General features: G+C 42.9%; 1 protein-coding gene across 1 annotated transcript in view; it reads right to left on the bottom strand.

Annotated features, from left to right (window-relative positions):
• The window catches only part of MET (MET proto-oncogene, receptor tyrosine kinase), a 91440-nt gene extending 73149 nt beyond the window's left edge, over positions 1 to 18291 (bottom strand). The window contains exon 1 of the mRNA XM_074903134.1: positions 18111 to 18291. The gene's annotated coding sequence lies outside the window, so the exon portion shown is untranslated. The remainder of the gene's footprint in view (positions 1 to 18110) is intronic.
• Positions 18292 to 25738: the final 7447 nt, after the last annotated feature.

Genomic DNA, 25738 nt, shown 5'->3' with positions numbered 1-25738 from the left:
ATATGGTATAGGGCAGGAAACAGTTTTCTCATCCTCTGAAACTTCTTGATATTACAAAATTTTTCCTGCTCTGTGCTGGGATGAAACCAAGAACTTTCAAAGTTTGTGTGGAACACACAGAAGTCCCACACGATGCAAGAACAACCATGTTCACGTCCTTGTCTCACCAGCTCTGAGCAGAGGTCCCCACAATGAGAGAAGTCGGAGCCTGGTCTGACCATCTGCCTCCTTTCAGCCAGCACTTCCACCTGAGAAACCCTTAAAACTGATACATTCCTGCAGATCACTTCTGACGAGTCAACATGTTCTAACAAATACTAGATTAAGCAGAAAATTCCAGAAGTGCTCTATTTTTGACACAACAGGGAGGCAGGTGTATTGTTTACTGCAACAAGTTTAAACCCACACAACAGAGGTGGCACTGCTGTGGAGAGAGAAAACAATACGTAGGACAATAGTTAGGTGTGGATGAGGCTGACTGACAACCAACTTAGGAAAAAAGATGCAAGGTTACTTGACAGGCACCTACTTTGTTGTAGAATATTCTGTGGTATGTTTTTGTTTTAACATGGTTCCCAAACAGATTTCCCACCCAGTATGCCCCCAGTCTTCAGTTAACAATCCTCCCTGCTCTTCCAGTGTCCAAAAAAGAGGACAACAGCAACTAGCTGTCCAACAGCAAATACCTGTGTGAACTGCAGAGGGATTTAGAGACATAAATACTGTCTGACTTACTCTTTTCCTCAAACCATATCTTGGGATACGAGGACAGTATCCTCAGATAGGCTACTCTGGCTACACCTTGTGAAAGTGCTGGTTTGAATCTGTGCTCTGAAAACAGAAAACGCCTCCTTAGACTCCTTTAGCAAGTGAGATCGGAATCAAAAAGCTTAACAGCAAGAGCAAGGGTGGGATTCAGTGTAATGTGAAGGTTGCCAGGAATAATAGATACTGTATTTGACCACTACAGGAAAGAAAATATGAGCAATAAATGAAAACCGAATCATCTTTGTTGTCATATTTGAGCTCCATCATTGCATCTTCCTTTGTATGCTTTTGAGCTGTTTCAAGCATCCTCTCAGACAGATACCTGCTGATTTCCACCTATGGGAAGCTCAGGCTCAGATTTATAGGCACCTCTAGAGAAGACAGTTCTCCACAATGCATGTCTTCAGCACATCGTGAATCTTTCTTCAAGGTGCCTGAAATCAGAAGGCATGTGCTCTACTGTGAGACATTTATAGCTTAGGGAGGACATAGGAGTTATGTGAAGAGTACAATGTGCAACTCCTTTTTTTAGGTATTTGTCTTTTCACAGTCCTCACATCATATAAACTCTGCTGTTCCTCAGCAAGACTCCCGTGACATTCAGTGTTTCTTTTTATCTGCATTTGACCCAGAGTCTTTCTATATTCCAGTGCTGCAACCTGCAGCACAGAGATGGGTTTTTTTGTAACCTCCAGACCAGGTCACTGCAAACACACATCACTTGAACACATCCTGAAGAAGCAGGGAAGCTTTGGAGAGTTAAAAATTCAGTACCACCTCTCTTCAAAGGTCCAGTAGACCCAGTTTTCCTTAGCACATACTCAAATATAATTTCAGTTGAACTTAAGCACTTACGAGAGTTTTACTGAATTAGAACCAAAATACTTAGGCTATGGATACACTTTTTGAGTACAGGTCAAAGAACTAGCTGCTGTCTATCACTTCCAGAAAGAAAACAAGTAATCCCTTTGTTTCTCTACTTGGTTTGAATGATGGATGCTGTTCATTCTTTTGTGACCTTTCCGTGACTTGTGTGTCAGTGTGTCTTTCATGTGTCTACAGAAGACTTGTAAGCTTTGGCCTGTTATAGCTATCAGCAAGCAATAGCTGTGGATGGATTATTCCTTTTGTAAGAGATATTTTCAAAGCCTGTGTCATGATGTGCTCATTTTTCCATCCCTCAGCAGACAGTAGTTTGTATAACTGATGAGCAAATGGATTTTGGTCAACTGTTGCAAGTGGCTAGTAATGATGTGTCATATTAAGCATGCTTGGCAACCTCAAAGGCTATGGCTGATGCTTCCCACCACACTTGGTCTTGAGTGTTTGTGTACCATTAACGGCTTCCCAATGGCAATCTTTTTCCTACAAGTTTCATTCTCCTTAATTACGGCCTGGATATTGATAATTTGTAAATATTGAACATCATGTCTCTCCTTCACACTGTTTGCCACCATACTGACAAGTCAGGCCTGTCCTTATTGTGAAATAACGTTCAAGCTGTCACATGCAAAGAAGCCAGAAAACACAGTCGTGCTTGTTTTCCTAGCCCTCATTTCAACAACTTGGGTCCCATTTAACTCTGATTACAAAGCACTCCATGGATCTGCACAAGCTAAGACAACACACTGTCATGAAAGCGTTTTGCAGGTTGTTTGATGCATCTGATTTTTACTTGCTTTATTTCAGAAAAGGAAATGGCAGGGTCCTGCATATCCCACATAGAGCATGTTTGTAAAAGAACACATTTAGCCCCCAGAAAGGCTGTTTTAGGTTAGGTAACAGCAGAGACATGTTAATTTGTATTTCAAAAACTCTACTGTCAGCAAATGGTAGCCTTTTCCGCTCTTTAAGGAATTATTTGATAGTATAGTTTTATATTTTTTCCAGTGGGACAGTACATCTTGTTACTTTGGGCTCTGACAGACCTGCGGTGGCAAATTTATACAGGATAACCCTAGTGATTACGGCTCCTGAGAGTTCAGTTCACTTTGTTATCTTGGGCCAAAAGCCATGCCAACTCAGGACCTGATTCCCTGTGAATCAGAGGCTCTGCCATGCAGACAACAGCATCATTTAACAGGACAGGGCAAATGAGAGGGGGAGATGATAACAGCTCCATCCCTCCAACTTTAATCTGTTGTTGTAAATCTGTCGGCAGCACTGGCATCAGCTTCAACAGACTAAGCCCACAGTGGATGTGTCTTCATCAGACTTTTCAATTAACCGATTGCATCTGTAGACAAGATTGGTAAAACACTTACTGAAGTTAATCTATTTTCTATGATGTCCACAGATTAAGAATGTTCTTATGTCAGAATTGCTAACATGATTTAGCTACCTTGAGTTAAAATAACAGAGAGAACAAGGAAATCTGAGAGTCAGCAACAAACACACAAATGATCCCTGAGCTGAATTCAAATGGCTAATCTGAGTTAAAATCCATGTTCCCTTGTCTTCAGCACTATTTCAACTCCAGTTTAGGTTACTCATCCTGACTAAGGTGGGAACGTAATTTTCTTGTAGCATGGCACGTACACTAACATGATGCATTTTTCCAGTGCATAGAATCACAGGAGTTCGTGAATTAGGTCATAAATTAATTCATAACAGAGCTAGGAGGTTCCTATGGTACTCCAAGAGGTGTGCGGGCATGCAGACGGCTGATGGTGAAGAACTGGTGCACAGGGCACAGCCTAGGTGATTGCTGAAGGATTCACCATTAAACTAAATCCTCTACTTATCCAGTGCAGTCATGTGTGTCAGAAGAAACTGCTTTCATTAACATGTTCAACTGATCTGTATGACTTTTTATTCAAACAAAAACCAGAATCTAAGTTCTCCCTGTATAAAATATACTCTTTACTATACATGGTCTATCACCGGGTCCAATATACCGTTGTAATTCACAGCAGCTAGCAATAGAAGCATTTTTGTTGTCTGCCAGGTTTATTTTTAACAGGCATTGCAACACAAGAACATTAATCTATCTTTTGCAGTGGAGAAAATGCTATTCTTATACTCATTTAGCATTATTTTTCTTGTAGGTGTCCTGCAGTGCAATGAAGTGCAGTGCAGAGTGTTTTCTCTGAAACTTGCTTCAGATTTTAACATCCTAAAGCCAATTCATTTCTTGGGTCTGTAGCACAACTGGATTTTTTAAATAATTTTTTGTTCTGATGGGCTAAAGTGGCACTACAGGTTCTTTCGTAACAAACCTCAGCAAACACTCACTGATATATTACAAATAAATGGAGCAGATCAAGAACTATACATTGCTCAAAAAGACTAATTTAAAAGGTAGTATATAACGCTTGTTGGGATTCAGGGAAATTTCTTATGTGAGGAAGTGGTAATCATTCTAAGGGCTGAGGAATCAATTCCACAAAGAATAGGAACTAAAAAAGAAGTTCAAAATATACTAAGAATAATTGAAAAACAGGGATGAAATACCCACAACAAGATAGGTCCTTCGTTGTTCATGCTTATATTTCCAGATGGTTTTGGATCTTTAAATACAGGAGGATAGCTTTCCATACCTGGATGCGTAAGGATGGGAGGTTTTTTTAAAAATTATTATATTGTTTCATGATGGCAGGAAAACAGTAAACTTTGAACAACACAACACTATTGATCCACTCCATTCATCTGAAATGCAAGCCAGCAATTGTGGAGCTTCAGAAAGAAAATACCTGTGATGCTATTGTGACTCTTTACCCCTACACTGGTAGTAAAATAAATCCAGTTCTAGCACAGACTTAAGCTTGGTATCTGCAGCAAATAATTCAGCCTGACAACTGACACATGAACATCTTATTCAGTCCAAGTAGAAAAGGAGCTGCGTGGGGTAGAATGACATGTTATGCTTGTTATTGTATTGTAATGTTGGTCTTCTGTTTCAGGGGAGTCAATATGGAGATATTTGGGTTTCACTCCCAATTTTTCACGTGTTTGGACAGACTAATTAATCTCTTAATGTATTTTCACTGCATATGCAAAGCAAAGACCTTTATTGACTCTACCCAGTTGAGATAAATGCAGATACGTGCCCTGCTTCACCGAGGAAGTCACACAAGCTCAGCTAAAGATGCATGTCCTTTTTGGTGTGATAAAAACACAGTAGGAAAAAGTAGTTTTCTTGTATTTCTGAGTCGATCCTGTTGATCAACTTTTTGTATGAGTCTGAGCATTCTGTGGTTGTCTGTACAGAATGGGGACAGTGTAATTTCCTTGGAATGTAGTTCCTCCTTTTGTAAAGGGTCAAGTTGGCAAACCTGGCTGCAAACAGTTTTAGCTCAATACCCTTAACTACTCTCAGTACTTACTTGGATTTTCTACTTTATGCTTTATGGTTATTACATCTATCTACCTGAATTCTTGTATTGAAATGCAGAGCAGATTTTGGAAGCCTTTTCGGTCTTGTAAAGCTAACAGCCTTCCATACTGTGGTAATTAAAGGAATGGCATGGGTCATAAAATGAAAAAGATTAAGAGGCAGATAGCCATTGAGTAACCAAGACAGCATACAGATTTGATCTAAATGTTCTAACAGCAATTATGAATGATCTTGATGCAGGGCACTTCCTGCAGTTTAATTGTCATTTGGTGCTAATGGTTCTTAGGAGTCCCTGAGACAATAACTATTCATAGCCAAACATTAATCTCTTTTAAAAAATAAAAGTTCTGTACATCAATAGATGGCGATGATAAAGTATATATATTATAAGAACTGTACCAAGGAATCTATATGCACACCAAATTATCGTGTTTCCTTTTGACGTCATAGTAAATATAATATGTATAATAATAACGCCAACTAAAACCCAAGAAGTCCAATTTCTCCAAGGTGTGGTACAAATACCTAGCATACCAAGCAAAAGAAATTGTGCTGGCTCTGTTCTTTTCTCTGAAAGAGCTGGCAGGACAGTGTCAGGCGGTGGTTTTTCTGCTCCGTGGGCACACATAAAACATGCCACTGGGGTGCCATGACTTCACCCTTCTCAGGCAATGTGTCTCCAAGAGCCACAGGGCAGATTAGTGACAAAACCTAGGGTCAAGGATTTCCAATAGGTTGCTGACACTTTGCTTGATACATAGCTTGTCAAGCCGAGATGTCGCAGTGAAGCTTTGTGCAGGGTCCCAGCAAGATCAGCACATCTTTAAGAGTGAGCTGGGCACCTGGATTTATAAAGTTCGCCCAAGGGCTGGAATAAGACTGTCACCTCTCCTTTACTCAGCTGCTGGGGGTGGCTTATCCAGGTAAAGGAGAAACTGGGAAAAAGCTCTGCTCATGGACCTGTGCCAGCACTGCACAGAGGCCTTTAAGGTTGCTTCCAAGCCCCCTCCTTGCATACAGGAACTTTTGTGAGGCTGCTGAAGTAGTCTGGCCCAGCACAGCCTGTTGGGCTGATACTGTGATTTGTTCACATGTATTACATTTAGTGCTGGAAAGCAGACTGCACTCCTTCCATGTCCAAGCTGGCTCCATAAGCAGCGTAACTATGATCATGTAATGTTTTGTTTGAGGTAAATAGCCCCACCAAACACAAACTGCCACTATGCAAAACTAACTTGGTGGTCTTTGCCCCAAGTAAAAATGTGGTGCAAATCCTCAGAACAGTTACAAATAAAACTGAATTGGCCGTGTTTGTAAATGGGCTAGTGAAAGTAATGAAGTCTGTATTTATGCCTTAGCTTAGCAGAACACATCCTTTATCTGATACCAAAGTTAATAACCTGATGGTCTACTCAGCTTCATAGCAGCTTTTTGATAATCAAAACAGGAGCAATGTCAAGGATAGCATTCATTTCCCATCTGTGTTTGGTTAAGAGGTTATGACCTTTCCTTTTTAATGCTGACCTCACTTTTGTCACTGCAAGTTTATGTTATTGCAATGCACTTTAACTGATGCCCTACTTTCACTCAGTTTAGACACTGAGTTAATGATGGCTCATTGGCATGACTGCTGCCTTGCTGTGAACCTGTGATTCATGATCTGCTTCCAAGGACTTTACGGTACCAGTGTTCATAAATCCCAAAATGGACTGGGACCAGCCTATCTGACATCCTGGCTCTCACCAGAGGCAACAGTGTCACAGCTGCAATCAGGAGAGTGGTTGATCTGGAGCAGCCTCAGCTCCTGTTTTTTTGGCAGATGTCCCTCAGTGAGGGTCTGTCAGCCACAGCTTTTATGCTGAAACATTCTGCTTGACCTTCAGAAGATGCTGAAAAGCTCAATAGTTTGTAGAAGGTGTTCAGGGATGGCTGAACAATCTGAGTTTTTTATGCTAATGGAGTCTTTTTTTTTTTTTTTGAACAGATTGTTCAGCTGCTTCATTTATTTTCTTTCAGCCTGTCTCTTCCCCTCATTTTGGGGAAACCTGGGGAGCTTAAATGTGCAACTGCTGCTCTCAGAGGCTTTTGTTTATACAGGGCCTGGTACCAGGTTTTGGACTTCTTCAGACCCTAGAGTGTCTCCTTTGGAAATCTGGATCCCGATTCAAGGAGTTTGTGACATAAGCAAAGAGGCTGTTTCCAGACTTCAGAGTATTTACACTTCTCATTGGGGTGACATGAGGATAAATTAGCTCATTCTTACAAAACACCTCCAAAACATGAAGGGCTTAGTGCCTGTGTTTACAACAGGCACAGCATTGCAAGGCTGAGCTGTAGGATGGTGCTTGCCATAAAGGGGATGATTGAAAACCATGGTCTTCATCACTGCATGAACAGGTTAGCCAAAGGTCTAAATCTGGGACTGGGGGTTGGCTCTGCCCCTCCGTCACCTGCCCTCCCCTGGCTGCAGGCAGCCCCTGCCTGCACTCTACTGCTTTTCTGCCTTGAGAGATCCAGCATCCCACCCTGATAGCTGTTCCTCGCTCTTCTCCTGTCCAAGTGGGGAGATACAGACAGAGGAAGGTGTGGATGTGATCCTACGAGACAAAGAGGTCCTCATGCTTCAGAGCTGAGCAGGCCAGGAGGAAGAAAGGGGATTGAGCGTGGGACTGGAGTCTGCCTGTCAGCAGCAGGACCCGTCTTTGGTGCCTGGCTCCATCCTGTCTGGGGACTGCAAACACACTTAGCTGGGAGCTGTAACCCAGCCAGGATCCAGGGCCTCTTACTGTTCCATGTGATTTCTTCTTCTGGGGAGCTGAAGCTCAGGTGAGATCCAGGGAAAGTGAGATTGAGCACAAAGTGCAGACACTGGTTAATCTAAGCACCTGAGAGCTTCATGGCCATAGAGTGTTAGCTTTCTGGATCCCCTTCTTGGACTTATGCCCTGAACTCACTCTAAACCCCATTTTAGATGGCAAAGTAGCCTCTCTGGATCTTACCCATAATTTTAATCTTGGTCTGCTTATCCAAAAGGAAAATAAAATGGCAGTGGTAAAATTGGAAATTTCAGTTAATGTATGTTTTTAATTTATATTACAACAATTGCTCCTGAGCATGAGGTTTTGTTAAGTAGTTGAAACCACTCAATTCAATACTTCAAGCACCGAACAAAAGTCACTGCCATTTAAAAAAAACATTTTCTTTTACATCCCTGCTCCTACTTAAAATATTTAAATTATATTGTAATACTTACTAGCACCATGTATGTCATGTTTAGATAGAAAACTAGACTACTTGTGTGATTAATAATTACTCACTTGAGAAATTTAAATTTGAAGATACAGCTGTTGGAGGTGAATGATGGGACAGATCTAAACTCTTATGCATCTGGGCCTTCACATGAGAGCCTGGTTTTGGATCTAAGATTTGTCAGGATAAGTTACATTTCTTTTACTGTGAAGCTACCACCTTTCCAAGACTTGACTCCACCATCTTTATGCAAACAATATTCTCATTGATTCCTGTGATAGTTGAGCTGACTAAGGACTAGAAAACAGGGTGCTTAAGACAGCCTGAAAGGTAGAAGATCTGTTGACATGACAGAATCTCAATATCATCTCATTTAAAATGAGCAATAGATGATACAGGGTAAATACTGAGATGCAGAAGGCATAACTTAACAGGGATGAGAGGTGCAGAAGAGTAAATCTTTAAAAATCATATATTGTTAATGAAGATAATCATTACTCTTTAAAGAAAAACTAAATTACACTGCATTTCCAAGTAACTAGCTAATGGACACGGGCATTATCTTTTCATATGTCTTTGAAATCCCTAAAAACCATGCCTAGTCACGTATTTGACTGATGGGCTTTTACTCCCTATTAATAGCATATGATGGAGGTCTCGTAAATAACCTACCTTCAGATTTGCCTCTTCCAGAATGGAAAGCGGTACATTCTTATTCTTTAGCCACCTTTTATTGCTCCTTCCTGCTTCCTGAAAGGCTTTTTGTACTGTGAAAACAATTCACTGGTTGTTACCTTATTTCTGAGCCCTGCAGGGATTTTGGGTGCATAGTCTCCTCAGATAATCAGGAAGCCCTCCGGCTGCAGTCAGGGGAACTCTGGAAGCCAGGCTTGCTTATCTACAGGCAGAGGTTGGCCCAGCTTGTGTTTAGTTTACGTGAGACGTGTGGTATTATTTGCATAAAGGGAGTTCTTTCAAAGCATGTTATATGAAAATCTCTCAATTTGAAAACAAACAAACAAACAAAACCACGCGGCAATTTTCAGGAAGCAGCAAAGATGTCTCCGAGCTCTCCCCCAGCTCATTTTATCATGGTAGCTTACACCTGAGGAAGAATAAACACATACTTGTTTTTGTAAATGTGTTTTCAGAATGAAAGAAAACTCCAGAGAACTGGCGAATGGTCCTTCTGACTGATAATGACCATGCACAGTGTTTTCCCTTTTTATTCCTTAAGGAAAAATATGGGATTCAGTTCTGCAATTAGAAGGTCATTAATAATTTTTGTCATTTCATGCATTCTGAGCTGACTTTACCTACCTCCTGTCTCACTGTAATTTCTCCCAACTTCTATTAGCATTCTCTGCATTCAGAGCTCCTCCTCTCATGTAGTCTGCCATAGTTATCCAGGAAAAAAAAGATAAACGTTGTTGGTCAGGTCTTTCTGAACATAACCAGGAGAGGGAGGAAACCATCCCTTTCTCGCAAATGGACATGCCTTGCTATTCACCTCTTTTGTATACATAAGATTGGGATAATAAAGACAAAAATCTAATGGAATTTGATACAAAGAATAGTAACTGAATTATATGGGATTTAATGGCAGATAAAATGAAATGGGGTTTTAACATCTTGCAGTTCTGACACACAAATAGAACTAATTTAAATTTCATAGGATGGTTCAAAAACTTATGCTGGGTGGATTCAGTAGGATTTTCCCGTTATGTAAATCTGACTGAAGAGCCAAGATGGACACCTGGCAAGCTCTGGAGAATGTCACAGGAGAGGACATTCCCAGAGAAGAAGCTATTTAATCTTCTGACAAGACAAAAGGACACAGTGAAATGTTGCCACCGTGCCATGTTCTCCGTAAGGCCAGTGTTTGCAATATCAAGAAAAACAGACATTTGGGAATTTCAGATTCTGACTACAATAAGATTAATAAACACTAAATACTAGGAAATGAGGAAAACAAAGCAAAGCACAGAAATAAAACCATAGCACAAGTGTGGGTCTTCTACACCTGTTCTCAACACTTGTATAGTTTTCACTGAAGGTGATGGAATGTACTTGTACCCTGAGTTTAACTAAAGGCACCGATATCCTGGCTGAGGGAACACCCCCATTCACTATTTGGAAGCACTGCAAACACAAACAAGGATAAAACTCATTATCATGCAGCACTCTGTCTTTAAACACAAACAGGAAGGCAACAGCAAAGTCGATGCCAAAGCTTTCCTTCATCATAAGGGTTAAACAACAGTTAAGATAAAGTTTTCAATCACCTACTGTGGACTAAATTGCATCTTCAAACACACACATCTTCCACTGATTTGAATGGATGGTAAACACATTTTTCAGGGTGAAATTTGGATTGTATTCTCTGATGCAGAAGTGCTTAATCACATAGGGAGCTCCACACCAGCTCACTGCTTCACTGGAGTCCAATACTGTTTGCATTTTACCTTCACTTTAAAGCATTATTAATATTGCGATTGTATTTTTTTTTTTTTCCCACTGCAGCTTTGGGCATTTGTAAGAATGATATCAAATACCGAGTTTTAACAAGAAACATTTTTCTCTGGGAAAAATATTGGCCTCAAATCCAAAGAGCAAAAGCAATAAACCTAAAGTATTTAAGCAATGGTTTTGCAAGACAGTAATACATAACATTTAAAATTAGTACCTACTTGCTAGAAAATAACTCCAGTAATTTATTTAACATTTTCAATGACATTAGAAAAGAGGAATTAATCAATTTTTGACATGAATTCAACTGCCAACACCTTTCATTGTCTTCTGCAAAACTGCCTCTCTGCTTTATCCTGATTCCTCAGATGTAACAAACAGAACCTGGTATTTTTGGATGAGGAGACACCTGTCATGAAGACACATGAAAATGGTATAATAATACCCATAACAGATATGAGGATATATAACATAAAAGGATATATAATTCCCGTAACAGAAATCCTAATACAATTTTGGCTGTATAACAGTCTTAAAGATAGAGAGAAATCCAAGCCTCAGTTACCCCAGCAATATATCTGAAGACAGATAAAGCTTGTGCAGTTACTGCTTGTGTAGGTATTTCAGTTTTAGAGTAAAACATGTTCTTTTCTAGTCACGAATTTAGGACAACCCACAGATTTGGGAATTTTCTCAAAGGCTGGGGTTACTTGGAAACCTGCTACTTTTATCCTCATAGGGTCATCCATGGCGGAGGTGTGAGCAGGGGGAGAAGAAAAACCCAAGGTCTTAATAAATATCTCTTATGGTCCTGAAATTTTTGTAATTTAGTTTCAGCCAACCAATCCAAAAAGCAATTCTTATTCACGATAAAGCTAAAGACAAAACAATAAAATAACATGCATGTCTCTACGCATTCACATGGCACAGTACACCTCTACCAAGCTTGAAACCATGCTAGCTAAAAAGTTTCAATATGGAAACAACGAAGTAAATGAAAGGTGTGATTCAGAATCCAGCTCAAACAAACTATAAAATAAAGAAACAGAAATATTATCTCCTAAAATAAGGGGAAAATAAGTAAGTTTGGAATTCTAACTATAGGTGGTAATTGTTTTCATCTGCTCATTAGACATGCTCAGAAAGGATTTTTGTTTGCACAAAATTTAGACAAAAATAAATAGGTCCTGCAGGAATTATCAATTTTCACAAATATTAATAAGCAAAATTTCACATGGAAAAAGATACCTCAATCTTCTATTAAAGGTGAAGGAGAGGAACTCCATTTTGCAAATACTGTTCAAACACACACAAAGGCAGTGCTAAACCCAGCGTCCATGAAAAGTCACTGGTAAAACTCTGAGGGACAACCATGAGGCCACAGTCTTGCCCATGGTTCCTACCAGGCAAGTAGCACAACCACAAAAGAAGGTATAAAAGGTAAGCTGCTTAAGACCTGCATGTGTTGTCGGTCCAAGCCACTGTGGTGGGTGGTAGAGGGACTGGAATTCAGCTGAGGGCAATGTTCTGACAGATGTGGGCAGGGGCAGGAGCCAGCACAGCTGGGCTGGGCACGGACATCCTGCACCAGGGCCATGTGGCTCTCAGCCCTAACAAACACTAGGCGTAATCAGTCCATTAGTCCAGGTTTCTCCCAGTCCCAGACAGTTGTTTAAAACGACCATCATTTGAAGCAAACCAGAAACCTTAATGCTGTATTTAATAAATATCCATAACTTTACTGCCTAAACTCAGGGTGGTCCAGCCTCGTTACTGTTAGAGGCAAAATGCTTTTTTGAGTTTCTTAACACCAACCCTCTGCTGTGAAAGGGGTTCAGCTATGGCATGTCGGGTGCAGAGGCACACTACAAGCTCACAAACCTATGCACCCCAGATACCAAGAGGCAGGAGTATTACACACGCTTAATTTTTTGGTCATCTGCCCATATCTACACAGCTGAAAGCCCTTCAGGTACTGCATGCAATCCTCCTGCAGTTGGGCTTTTGCCTAGAGGCCACCTGTTGTGCTACTCTTTCCTCTATAAAGAGAATCAGAAGATTGCATGGGACTCTCTTCAGTCACAACCAAAGCTATGATTCTAGCCATTTTATATAATAAAATAAATCATACATTTGGCAAATTTCATATTCTTATGCTGAAAGAACATCTGCCTGAAGCCAAAAACTTCCTGTGTGGGAAGTGAACAACTTACATTGTATAATATTGTCAATAAAAGTTAATTACTGCCTAAATCTAGCTATCTTTATAACTGTACTGCCTCAATTAACTGAGTCTGCTTGTAGAAGTGTAACTGGGAGGCCCCTATACTTCATCATCAACTCGAGATCCATGCTATTTTGAAAATAAAAGACCTGTATCCTGTCCAAAAAATAAACTCTGGAGGTGACTTGCCATGATGCCATTTTGGATTACAAAAAAAACCCCTCGGCCAACACACAGGGGAAGGCTTAATTCCAGCAAACACACACATAAACAGGAAATCTCTCTCCAGTCAGAAGGTATTTTTCCTTCGTACAATGGGGTTCAAAGATGTGTCATCATATAGTTTAAAACAATTGCTAAGGAACCTTACCATTTCCAACAGCTTAGGAGTAGAGTCAGCTTCCACAGTTGAGAGCCTGTCTGAACTTGCATGGGAAGCTCAAGAACACTAACAAATATATGCTGGCTTAGGCCAGCGCAGAGTTTTTAATCAATAAGCATGTCAAGCTGGGGGACAGGGAGGGGAGGGAATCAATTTTCAGAAGGCAAATGGTAACAACTGTATATTTAATCAAATTGCAGCTGCAATCCCTTACTACTCTCAATATTTTTGAAAGAAAGTAGCTCCACAGCAAAGAATGAATTTCAATAAATGTCACATATTTAGTTATATTGCTGATTTTTTAAATTTATCAAGCTAGGTCACTGATCCTTTGCAGAATACCCATACATGTCAAAAAGATTCTGACACAGTTTAGTTGGATAAACGTCAAAATGAAGGAGCTACTATAGAGGAAAGCAACCTAAACAGAAATTGTTATTTCCCTGTGACTACAGGAAAAAAAGATATGCCAATGTGACCCTTCAAAGAGAAGTTAAAGCTGCCATGTACACAACAAATTGGATAGCTATCAAATACCATGGCGATGGCCACAGTGTGAACACTTGAGCAAAATGACAATCTCCTGAAAGCATTCGGCAATTTTCCTTTTGCATGCATTTGCAACCAAATTTATCATGAATTCAAATGCGATCCCTTCTGATGCCTTCCATACAACAGGACAATTTCATGTTCCTTTTCTTGGGACAAGCAGAAGAGGCTATCACAGAGCTGTAGGATAAACAAGGTGCTTTTTTTGTGTAAGTATTTTGAGCTTATTAAAGTCCTCAGCATTACCGAAACTCTTCCGTTATTGACACCTGCTTGAAAAATGAAATGCTCTAAGGCATTTGCCTCCCTGGAGGCTGGTGTGCTGAGGAGAGAGGCGGAGGAGAGGGGTTTCAGGGCACCCACCACCTCCCTGTTTGCACTGCATGCACCCTGCATCTGGGTTATGCACACACCATCTCCTTAAAATGAGCATTATAAAACCCTTAACATTTGAGGGTTATAAAGCCCTCAAATTCTTATCTCCACTTCTATTTTTCACTTTGGTATTTGGTGTACTCAATTGCAACTAATTCAAGGAAGGTCCATCTCAGCCAAGGGGACTCAGTCACCATCCAGCCACATCAAGTGACTGAAAAAGATCACAACTAAAAAGTCTCAGAGCAGATAAAAAAAAGAGGCAATCTACTTGGGAACACTGTTTCATTCAAAGGAGCTATACCCTAGACCAATTTGGTCTGATAACTTCACCTCTCCTTTATTTTTCTAATGTTTAAAACTGGAGGGAAAAATATACTTTATCTTCTTGTACAACATCATCGTTTTCCTGAAGGCAAATAGCTTGGCAATTTGCTAGATTTGTTAATGCTAGAGGAAACAAGTTAGCACACATACCATGTGTTTGAATGCCTTTGGAAATTAGATTGAAACACTGATTTGATTTCCTAAAAGGTATCTTAAACAAGGCAAGGTTAGAGATTTGGAGAGTAATGAGAATTTGTGTGACTTCAAACAGCTCTACATAAAACAGACCTGATATTCTGGGGGGAAAAAGGTCACCTAATTATTCGTTTCCTGAAGGCCCTGTCTATAGTACATTTCCCCTGGGTAAGGAAACTGATTTAAAAATGGCTTCTGCTAACATGCTTGCCTCAGTCACTGTGTATGAGATTCAGATTTGTTAAAACCATTGCCAAGAAAAACACAACATTTTACAAGGAGAGAACAACAGAAAACCTTCCTGGCTTGGCTGTGGCAAAGAGGTGCCATCCACAGAGTCCTCTGCAGAGCCATGGTCCTGCGTCCTCAGTGATGGCATGCTGCTCAGGACCACATGGCATGACCGTCGGTGGTGAGTTCCATGGGTTTAATTACCAGCTACAACCTCTGTGTGGGAGGCAAAAATCACAGGCTGTGGCCACAGCAAACAAGATGCACAGGTTGATGTCTTGGCTGAGGGTAACAGCCTAATGAAACATAAAATTGTGCCACCGGCTCAAAGGCCAGCCAGCAAGGCAGAAATAAGGAGGTGGGAAGCCTGGACATAAGGGTTTCACAGGAACCAGCCACGAAGGCGTGGTTGCCACCCAAAATCTTAAGAAGGTTTGTTTGAAGTATCACATACTGCAACTCATTCCTTCTCTTTTGCACCACAGAGATGCTGTAACTCCCTTTTGGGTTTCATGCTCCTGTAGTTTCAGGAAACGCTATTCAGCTACTCTATCACTTTCTTGTCAAGAAATGATGTGTGTTTCAGGTGTGCTGAGAGAGCCCAATCAGGATTTCCCTTACACTAGATATTCCACAAACACACACAGAGATGCAGAACCTCTCCTTGTTTCCTGCCTGAAGTGAATAAAGTCTAGACACATCACCACCGCAAAGCAACAGTGGTAGAAAGCAGATCATCCAGAGGTCTGGGACTCCCACTGCTGCAGCTCTGGCTTTCTGGCTACTCCAGTGCAGCATGTTGCCTGCATCAGGTTCCCTTTGCGGCTGTGAAGGGCAGGCTGCTGCTCTTGCACTGCACCCAGCTGTGCCAGTTACTCTCTGGAGTCCTGGAAGCCAGACTTGGAAGACAGCAGGCTTTGAATTTCTCCTCCAAGTTGAAAATTACAGAGCAGTCATTTGCAGATCATAGAAGAAAGAGAGTAGGTGGGTTGGCCCCTTCAATTGCACTGGACCAGCAGGATGAGGTTACAAGGGTCATCAGCTAAGGTACCAGAAAACTGTAAGTGCAGAAGAATCAGGATGAGAAAGGTAGTCCTGGGAGGACAATGTTTGCCACTCAGTTTCGCATTCATGAGCTGTTCAATTGAACCTCTGTTGAGTTTTGGCTTTCTGGCTGACTTGCCCTGACTCAGTATGCTCCCGTCCATCTATAGGCTGCACTGTCATCTCCCCTGAGCAAATGACACCTCCATGAACCACTCTCCAGCCACAACATGTGCAATATAGTTTACCAGTAAAGAACTGCTATGTAGTGGTTATCCTCTGAAGCATTAAAAAAAAAAAAAGGGAAAAAAAAGCTGTATGAGATAATAAAGACATTTCATTCCCCCCCCCCAAAAAAAAAGCAGAGCAGCTGACTCTCTTTTCTGTAAATAGATGAATGTTTTACAAAATATTCATTTTTCCAAATGATTCAGTTTGTGTTAGAAGACAGTCAGAAAAAAAATCCTACAGTGCTGCTGAAGGATTAGAGCACACAAAGAACAAGTGATACAGTCATTCTCTAACTTACTTTGTTTTCAACATGCAGCTCCTGCCAAAGGCTAGCTTTTGCTCTTGCAGTGTATGATCTGTAAACATTTAACCAGCTCTTAGAGAAACATGTGAGACACTTTATCTTGCCTGATTATAAATCCAAACCTCTCAGATCTAAAAAAAAAAAAAGAAAGAAAAAAAAAAGAGAGACACCATCCTCTTTTTGCTGGTGGACAATGCAAAAAGCACCTGTAGGATGAAAGCAAATGAACCACCACACATGGCATAGGTTCTTTGGGAAAAGCATGCATTGCAGCTTGAATAACCTCCTGCAGGTTACAAACGCACAGTTTGTTAAACATCACTGTTACTCGATTATTAGTCCCTATTTTAAGATGTATGTGTGAAACTTCCAATTTCTAAGGAGTGCACCTAGTATTTATAAAGCCAAAGACCACCTTATTTGACGCTGACATGGAAACAGTGGTGGAATTACATTATACGGTGCGAATTATTTACCATTTGAAGCAAATCCTGCATTTTAAAAATAGAAGGAAAAAAAAAAAAAAAGCCCAAACCAGGATATGAGGGCAAGGAACACTGTGAACGCCGCACAACCCTCAAGTACAAATTCCCAACTTGGGGAATCGCCCGGACTCACCCCGAGACCTCAGCCTCACGGAAGGCGGCCGGGCCGGCCACCACAAACCCACACCTCGGAGTCACCGTTTCCGAGTTGGAACTTCCCCGCGGGGGTTGCGGACAGCCCCGCCGCAAGCGGACGCCGCACCCGGGCGCTGCTGCCGCCGGCGCCGCTGCGCGCTCTTGCCGCGCCCGCGGAGCGGGGAGGGGAGGGGCGGGCAGCGCGCTGAGCCCCCGCAAGCCGCCCACCGCGGCGCGCAGCCCGGGGAGCGCTGCCCGCCCTGCCCTGCCCTGTCCTGCCCGCGGCAGCGACTTCGCGGGCGTCCCCCGGTCCGGGCGCCCTGCGGAGCCCGGCCGGGCAGGGGCGAGCCGGTGCCGGCGGCCCCGCTCCGCGGCTCGGCTGCCTCCGCGGCGCTCGCCCGGCGCGGAGGCTGCCTGCCCCGGGGAGGGCAGCGGCGGCCCCGGGCGCCGCGCTCCCGCGAAGTTCCCGGGCGGGGCACGGCGCGGCGCCCGGGCCGCTCCCGTCCTTCCCCCGCTCCCGGGTCATCCCGCTCCCCGCGTCCCCCGGCTCGCCCCGTTCTTCCCCGCGGTTGCCGGTCCTTACCGGAGCGGAGCGGGCTGCGCGCCGGCACTGCCGCCGGAGGGGCGAGCGCTGCACCCCGGCGGGCTGGCTCCCGCGGTCCTCGCCCCGGCACCCGGCCCGGCCCGGGCGGGGCGGGGCGGAGCGGGGCGCAGCCCGGCGCACCTCCGCGGCCCCGCGCGGCTCTGTCCGCTCCCTGCCGCCCTGCAGCCGCGCCCCGGCCCCGGCCCCGCGCTGCCGTCCCTACCTGGGGGCGGCGGGGGCTGCGCGCCGCGGCGGGCAGGGGCCTCCCGCCCGGCACCTGGGCTGCGGGCCGGCTCTGCGCGCCCTCCCCTCCGGCGCCTCCGCCGCGCTGGTGGCGGCTCCCAGCGGTAAATCAGCCGGTCCCCGCGGCTCCCTCCGCCCCTCCGCCGCGGTCCTGACCTGCCTGTGACTCACCACATCGCAGGAGCCCGGGTGCGCGGCGGGGGGAAGGAGGGAGGGGGCTCCTCCTTCCCTCCCTCCTTCCCTCCCTCTCCCCTCCCTCCGTCCCTCCTTCCCCCCCATTCCTCCCGGCCACGCTCCCCCAGCCCGGGGGCAGGAGGGATGGCTGCCCCTCCCCAGACGGGCGAAGCCTCGAGGGGACCGGCCGCGGCCGCCCCTGGTGGCCCCCCGGCACCCGGGCGTTTTCGGGCCGAGCGGGTACCGGCGGCGCAGGCACAGCCTCCCTCTGCGCTCTCGGCCGCTCGGCGCTGCCAGGGGGCCTAAAGCCTTACCCTGAGAGGGCAGGACTCGGGCACCTCCAGGCTCGTCCCCGGACCCCCTCAGGCTCTGTAGTAGCGATCAAATTCCTCAAATAACCTCAATTCATACAGACCACCAAATAGCTATCTCTCCCCATATGTGCTTCCTACAGGGAACCAAATGGCACGGGTTAGGGTCTCTTCCTCGCAAGGCTTGCAAAGCAGACGGTGTCTTCCATCTTTCAGAGGTTCTGAGAAACCAAGCGATGCCATGTACACTTGTGGAGCTGCTGAGAGACTGCCAAGACTCAACGCCAGGGCCTGCACCAGAAGACCCATCATTTTTGTGGTAATGAGTTTCAGCAGCTACTGATTTAAACCAGATTTTAAGTGAAAGGCTCCGATTTTCAATAGAAGTTATTGGACACATCTATTTTCTCTTTGCATGCTTCCTTTTTTGGCCCCAGCTCTGCTCCTCTTAATCATACCTTTTAAACCGGTGAATGTTTTTCATGAGTAAAGTACAAGGAACTGTAAGAAACATTGCCCGGTTTCATGATTAACTATGGGAGAAATGTCAGACCTTACATCAAAATATTCTGAAAGGAAAATTAAATAAATTATTGTATGTATTCAGTTTAGGCCTGGGATGTCACCGTGATGTGTATGTAGACAAAGCTGGACATCAGAACAAAATGCTTTTTAAAAGCAGTTAGCCAGCCTTCCACTAATCTGCATCAGCAGCACTTTCACAATTTGTTTATCTGTCTCCTCTTTCCTATGGGCTTTTTGGCACTGGTGATAAAGACATCTAACCTAGCTATAAACCAATTCTCTGCAGAAACAAATTGTGATCGAGGCAGCATGTAACCTTTTATGTATTTAACTTGTGAAATTCTTACTCTGCAGTATCTTTTACTGACAATTGATAGCCTGTTTCAACAAGGAAAGGGTAGGAAGGATACAGGTAAGGTTATACTTACTGCCTCCTCATTTCATGCACATTAGCAACACACTAAAAACTACACCAAATGAAAATAAAACCAGTCCCTTCTGCTCCCTGCAAGATAAAATTGTTAAAAACTAACCAGCGACACAGATGTTCTGACTGATCCTATCTCATTTCTTTGAAGTCCCTGGAAATCTGTCCATTTACTTCAATGACCTTTAGTTCAATTAATACTCAGCAGCAGTTAGAAGAGGAAGACTGAGAAGCAGCACTCGCAGTGCCAGCACCTAGAGGGAAAAGCATGGTTACAGTTGGATCATGCTACTCACTGGGCTTTAGTTAGTGATCAGTTAATCAGTGTGCATCCGTACAGTTACACAAGATTTGACAGAATCTTCCTTATTAGTTTCAAAGTGATAAAGAAAAAGATTTCAGTCCAGTGTTCATCCTCTTAAGGATATCGCCACAGGTTATCTGTTCTTAGTCCGCTCCTCAGTTCTCCATGCACCTGCCTGGGCTGAACAGCCAGCGCCCGGGCTGTTATCAGTGGGACAGCCTGTGCTATTCTAAAGCTAACAAATGGATTGTCACTAACATAAAAAGGAGAAACAGATGTTTCCTTTCCATTTTGACCATGCTGATGCCATGTTATTTTAGGTTAGCTGTATGAGACAACTACACTGCAGCGGGGCTTTGATAATCCTTGGATACTCCCTTCACTGTGCTTGCAATGATGTGTATGCACCATGAACAGCTTCTCAGAGGAGACTTGAAGCAGCTTTAAGGTGCAGGAACTGGTAAAAAAGAAACTACACCTTTCTTACTTATCATCCTGTTTTTCTTATAACTTCTCTTCACTTCTCTCTCCTGTCCAAAAAGAGCGGGTCCTCTGCACTCTGTTAAGGCGTCTGGCATAAGTATGACGATGTGGCACATTTTAGAAAGTTGACGGCACTGGAAAAAACAATTGAAAACTGTAAAGGAAAGTCTGTCAGGGTGATCTATTTGGCAAGAGAACTGGAACGCACCAGGGAGAGTATTGGCACGTGCTTCCCAGTCCTGACGTGTTTCAAGATAGGGAGCTGATGAGCAAACCCTATCACTTGTCTAAGGATGCAAACAGACAGTTAGAAAAATTAATTGCAATGCTTTAAGTTGAACTTTCAAATGTCAAGATGAGGAATGAAAACACAGGATGATTTATATTTCTATGCATTGGCAGTAGTGCACCCACAACACACTAAGGAGCCCAGTTTGGTCTTAAGGGTTTTGATTGTGACTTGTGTTCAGAACCTAAGAAATTCTTGATCATAACTACAGGTAGCAAGGTGGAGTCCAAAGACCAGATTCACCTAGGTACCCAACTGCTACTTAATTTCAATAAGGATATTTAAGTATCTCTGTGAATCTGGATCTAACCACCTTTTAAACCTACATAATTAAAAATTGGTCTACTATGCATTTCTGTAGGACCACACTACACTATATGGCGCCATAGCTATATGGTACCTGGTACCATCAGTGGATTTGCTCTTTGTCCTCTGCTGCAGTCCTTCACACCTTTGGGAGCGGATATAAAATGCAAATGTCATTTTGAGACTCCAGAGACTTCTGACTTAACAGGGCTTGCTCATGAGTAAATGATTTCACAAGGAGCAAGACAGTGAAAAGGAATTAATTTAATGCTTAAGAATATAGGAGACAAAGATCTCTAGACCTGAGTTTAGCGGTGGCAGGTATCAGGTAGTCTCCTGTCACAGTACTCTGCAATGTGGACTTGCAGTAGCTCAGTCTGAGCCTCCCTAGACGGTGATAGACAAAAAGAGGAGGCTTAGATGACTTCACCCAACCCAACTACCTTACAGACCAGTGATCCAAAGGTAAACTATCAGTGTAACAGCCTGCTGGGTAATGTGTAACTACTTCCTGCAGACCCTGGTTTACTGGAAGGCAGCCTGACTGCAAATGCCAGTGGCACATTGGGGAAGGGGTTGTCCCTGTGACTGTTTTGTCCCTTGAAGTCACTCTGACACAAGCCATCTTTTGCTTCTGTCTTCCTTGGGTGCAAAAAGCACACTGTGAGCAGGGACAGATGGTGTTGGCGGGGGGATTGGGCTCTGGAGAAAGCATGCTTGGGACAGTTTTGCCTCTCTGGAAACCAGGCAAATATCACAATTGCTGCTTAGATCTGTAGGCTCTGAAGATTTGATCATCACTGTGCTTTATGGCTATTTATTAATTATCTAGGAATTTATTAACTAAGCCTGTAGATTTTGCAAGCTAAATAAGTACTTTCTATTTGTTTGTAAGAGGATCAACAATAGCACGAGAAGAAATTTCAGCCTGTGGCTGAAGGTTTCAAAAGTCCCTTGCAAAGCCAGAAATAGAAGTCCCCAGTTAGAAATCCTAAACACTGAACTACCCTGGGCAGTTCTCCATTCGTATGGAAACAGAGATCATAACCAAAGCTGTTCCTACTCACTGCACTGTAGATCACAGGTGATGTTTTTTCTCTATTTATTGACTGAGGAAAGGGAAGTCCTTTATTTAACTTGATGGGTTTTTTCTCCTTATTTGTCTTTCTGGTTGTAAGCAAACACCACAACTGAGTTATTCCAAAATCCAAACGGGGTAAGCATCAACTAACTGGATTGCTTGAGAATGGAGGAAAACATGGATGGGGTTAGTGCATCTGAAGTCTGGATTGCCATGGCTCTGTGTCCCTGTTGTGCCAGCCCCAGCGCCTCTGTGACCATGCAGGAAGCTGGTACATGAAGTTCAGGAATCACTCCAAAGACCAAAGATTAGTTTACAGACAGATCAGCTCTTCAAATACATCTGCTATGCAGTAACATGAGTGCTAGTGCCTGCAAAAGAAGGAGGTCAGAGACCAAGGAGGAGGGTGGGCTCGCAGCAGCCAGGATTTATGTTAGTTTAAACTGAGGAGACACCTCACCCTCCAGAAAACAGCAGGGGAACTGGGAGGAGATGGTTTGGATTGCAGCGCTGCTCCCCACCTTAGCCTTGCCTCCCTTCCTAACAGTGTTGAAAAATGTTAAATCCCTGAATGAGTATCTCTGAATGTACAAAACCAAAAAATCATTTCAGGGATGGAAAGCTGAATGGTCTTTATAATTTTATGCTCACATCCCTGAAATGGATACAAGCACAGTAGCCCCTGGTGCACGCACTGAGCTCACACAACAGCAAAGGCTTTCCAGCACATGCTCTAGAGAGCTTCCCTAGCCTGGCTCATTGTGAGCTGCTTCAGGCAAAGCACAGTGGCAAAACCCACACCCAATATCATATACAGGCCACTTTGGCACTGTAGATTTGTTTCTATAACTGGAAACAAACATGATGATATTCAAAAGTCAGACACTTACAAAGTGAGGAATTTGCTGTGTGTTATACTTGTATGTTCACTGGTCTTGCACAGTTAGTTGTCTTTAAATGGTCTGGTAAGTGTAACTGATTCTTGACATTCTTTTCAGTACACCTTAAATGCGTTTCCCCCACTCCCCCTTATTTTGACTGCAAATAGGTTGTATTTGTCTTGTAGTAGAATCACCCTCACTATATTTCCAGGATTAGTTTTGGACTAACTGCTAGAAAGTTTCCAGAAGTCTCTTTTCAGTCCTATTCCTGTGACTCAGGTACAGCCTTTTGTTTCCTTCAGTTTGCTGTTTGTGTTTACAAAGGTCATGGCAGCCAGATCATTGGAAATACAGAATCTGCCTATTTAAAAGCACAGGGACAAATCCTGCCTCTAGCTATGTGTGCACCTGGTGAGCAGGGGAAGGGTGTGACTGTATTAATACACATGTGAGCATGTGTGAACAAACAGAGTCCTGCTCTCGGCTTCCTTTTGAAGGATATAAGCTTCACTAGAGATAATCGGATGCCTAAAGTTAAGCACATACCTAAGTTTGGTGGTGCCAAGTGCCATGAGTATTTGCAGCCCACTTTCTGCAGTTGTGCTCATCATTGTAGGTCATGGCACAGCTCCGCAGTGTGCCGTTTCCACAAGTATTACCGTTGGTGAGCTCTTGCAGGTTGAAAGAGGACAGTCACCTTCAGATTTCTCCTTTGACTGAAAGCATCTCAGAATGCTATTGCCTAAGGTAATGCTCCTGTAAATGCTGTCTCAGAGGAGTGAAACAGAAATTTGAGGAAAAAAGTCCCTTTATTTTCTGCTTACTTCTTGCATTTATAGCACTTTAGCTGTTATCAGATTAACTCGAAGATTTCCTCAATATTTTCTTCAATATGTGAGAGAGAGGAAAGCACTTTAAAACCAGAAATTATCTTTGTAAAACTTCCATAAAATGCCAGGGAATACAGGAAAAAAATAGATCCTATATCGACCTATATTTCCTTCGCATAATGTTGACCAGGTGTAAAATGGAAAGAAAGGAGAGGCATTACAGAATATGTTTGGTAATGAAATTGATTGTGTACACAAATGTTTTCAGACTTGGGAACTTGCATCTTAGCTCTCTGTAACTACCAAAGCGGAGGTCTTTGGGAAAACCTCGGACTGACATAGTTTACAGTGAGAATTTGCCTGGCACGCTTAGTTTTGAAGAGCTGTGTCTATGTTTAATCATCATCTTTTCACCACCTTCAGGGGCTTATACACAGAATTGGTTGTTGATTTGGAAAACCTGGTTCTTTACGCACATATGAATATATTAGATTTGTCTTCTACATGGCCATGAAAAAGAAGAACACGGTTCTAAAAGCTTGTAATGGCTTTTTACTTAATGTCATTAAATATGAGCTATTTTCCAGATGTGGTTTAGAATGTGTTACATTTTATGTACAATACCTATTCTGATACATTTTTAAAGATCAAGAAATGTATTCTGTGATCAAGTCAGTTTATTCTAAGTCAAGCTTGGATTTGGTTCATTATCATTAAAGAATCTGCATTTTTAAGTTAACTTTAGGATAATATTGTTGATTCTGTAATGATGTAAGTATATGGTATTTGCCAAAAGCTGTATTTCATAAGGCTGGTTTAGGATTCAGCCCAACTCATAAGAATCTTGATAGGAGATTATTCCTTTCAATAACTTTCATAATTTAATTAGACACATGTGCTGATTATGTTTCTAATTCTATGGAGAATGAAGTCAACGTTAAAATCCCATCATTTTAAATTAGGCAGGAGCACACCCATAATGTGTAGCCAGGAAATATTTGTGCCCTTAACAATACATCTATACTGCTAGCAATATGTTTCTTCACAAAAAAAAAGTAAAAATCAGAGTGTCCTTGTGCTATTATTAAAATTTTACAGTTTCTATTCCTTTGGGAGCTAGTAGCACTGCTGCGTAACATGCAGAGAGAAGGCAAGTTTAACATACCAGCAAGGACTCAGGTGAGTTTAAAGTTTAACTTTGAGTTTGGGAACATTTTCAAATCAAATGAAACAAGGAGTTTCTAGGTAATACTGAGCCAAACCAAAAGCGATTACTTCAGCATTGTAATTTTATGTTTCACTTTATCTGCTGAGAATTTTTTAACAAAGGCAAAATTCAAAGTTAAAATGTGGGTTTTGTAGGAACACTTCCTGATTTTGGTCGCTGTCATAGATGTAATTTTATCTCTAAGAAGGAACAAAAGCATCCCACTAAGAACTGGGCAGCAGGAAAGAGGGGACCAGTAGGACAAAACCCACCCAGCTCAGGAGATTTAGCCATATAATGAGCACATCAGACATGAGGAGCTGGATGGTGATGCTTTTTTCCAAATTAAATCGCGGTATTCGCCCTGCCTACCTGCCCAGCCCGCTTGTGGAGGGCCAGGGAAGGATCAGGTGTCATGTGCTGCTCTTCACCCGGCTCAGTGGTAGCTGTGTGTCTGTGCCAGACCCTCATAGGTATGGTGACTGTGTCTGCCCTCAGTTTGGCAGGGGTGTTTTTAATAGCATGCTCATTATACAGAAATATTTTCATTTGACAGACAATTTAAATGATCCTATAAAAGCTGCAATTACCATCAGGACAAATCCAGCTCTGATTGACTCCCACATTAGCTCCCAAAGTTTGACTCCCAACTAAGAGATAAGAAAGAATTTTTCTTTTCTTCCTTCTTTCTTACATACACTCTTTCCCCTTATAGCTGTCTCCCATGCTAACATACTGATGAACATCTCAAACTCCTGATGCCTTAATCCTCTCCAAAAAACACTGCTGA

Source organism: Athene noctua, chromosome 3 (assembly GCF_965140245.1).
Source record: "Athene noctua chromosome 3, bAthNoc1.hap1.1, whole genome shotgun sequence".
Lineage (NCBI taxonomy): Eukaryota > Metazoa > Chordata > Aves > Strigiformes > Strigidae > Athene > Athene noctua.
The sequence above is the reverse complement of the archived record's forward strand: the minus strand, read 5'-3'. Positions and strand labels throughout refer to the sequence as shown.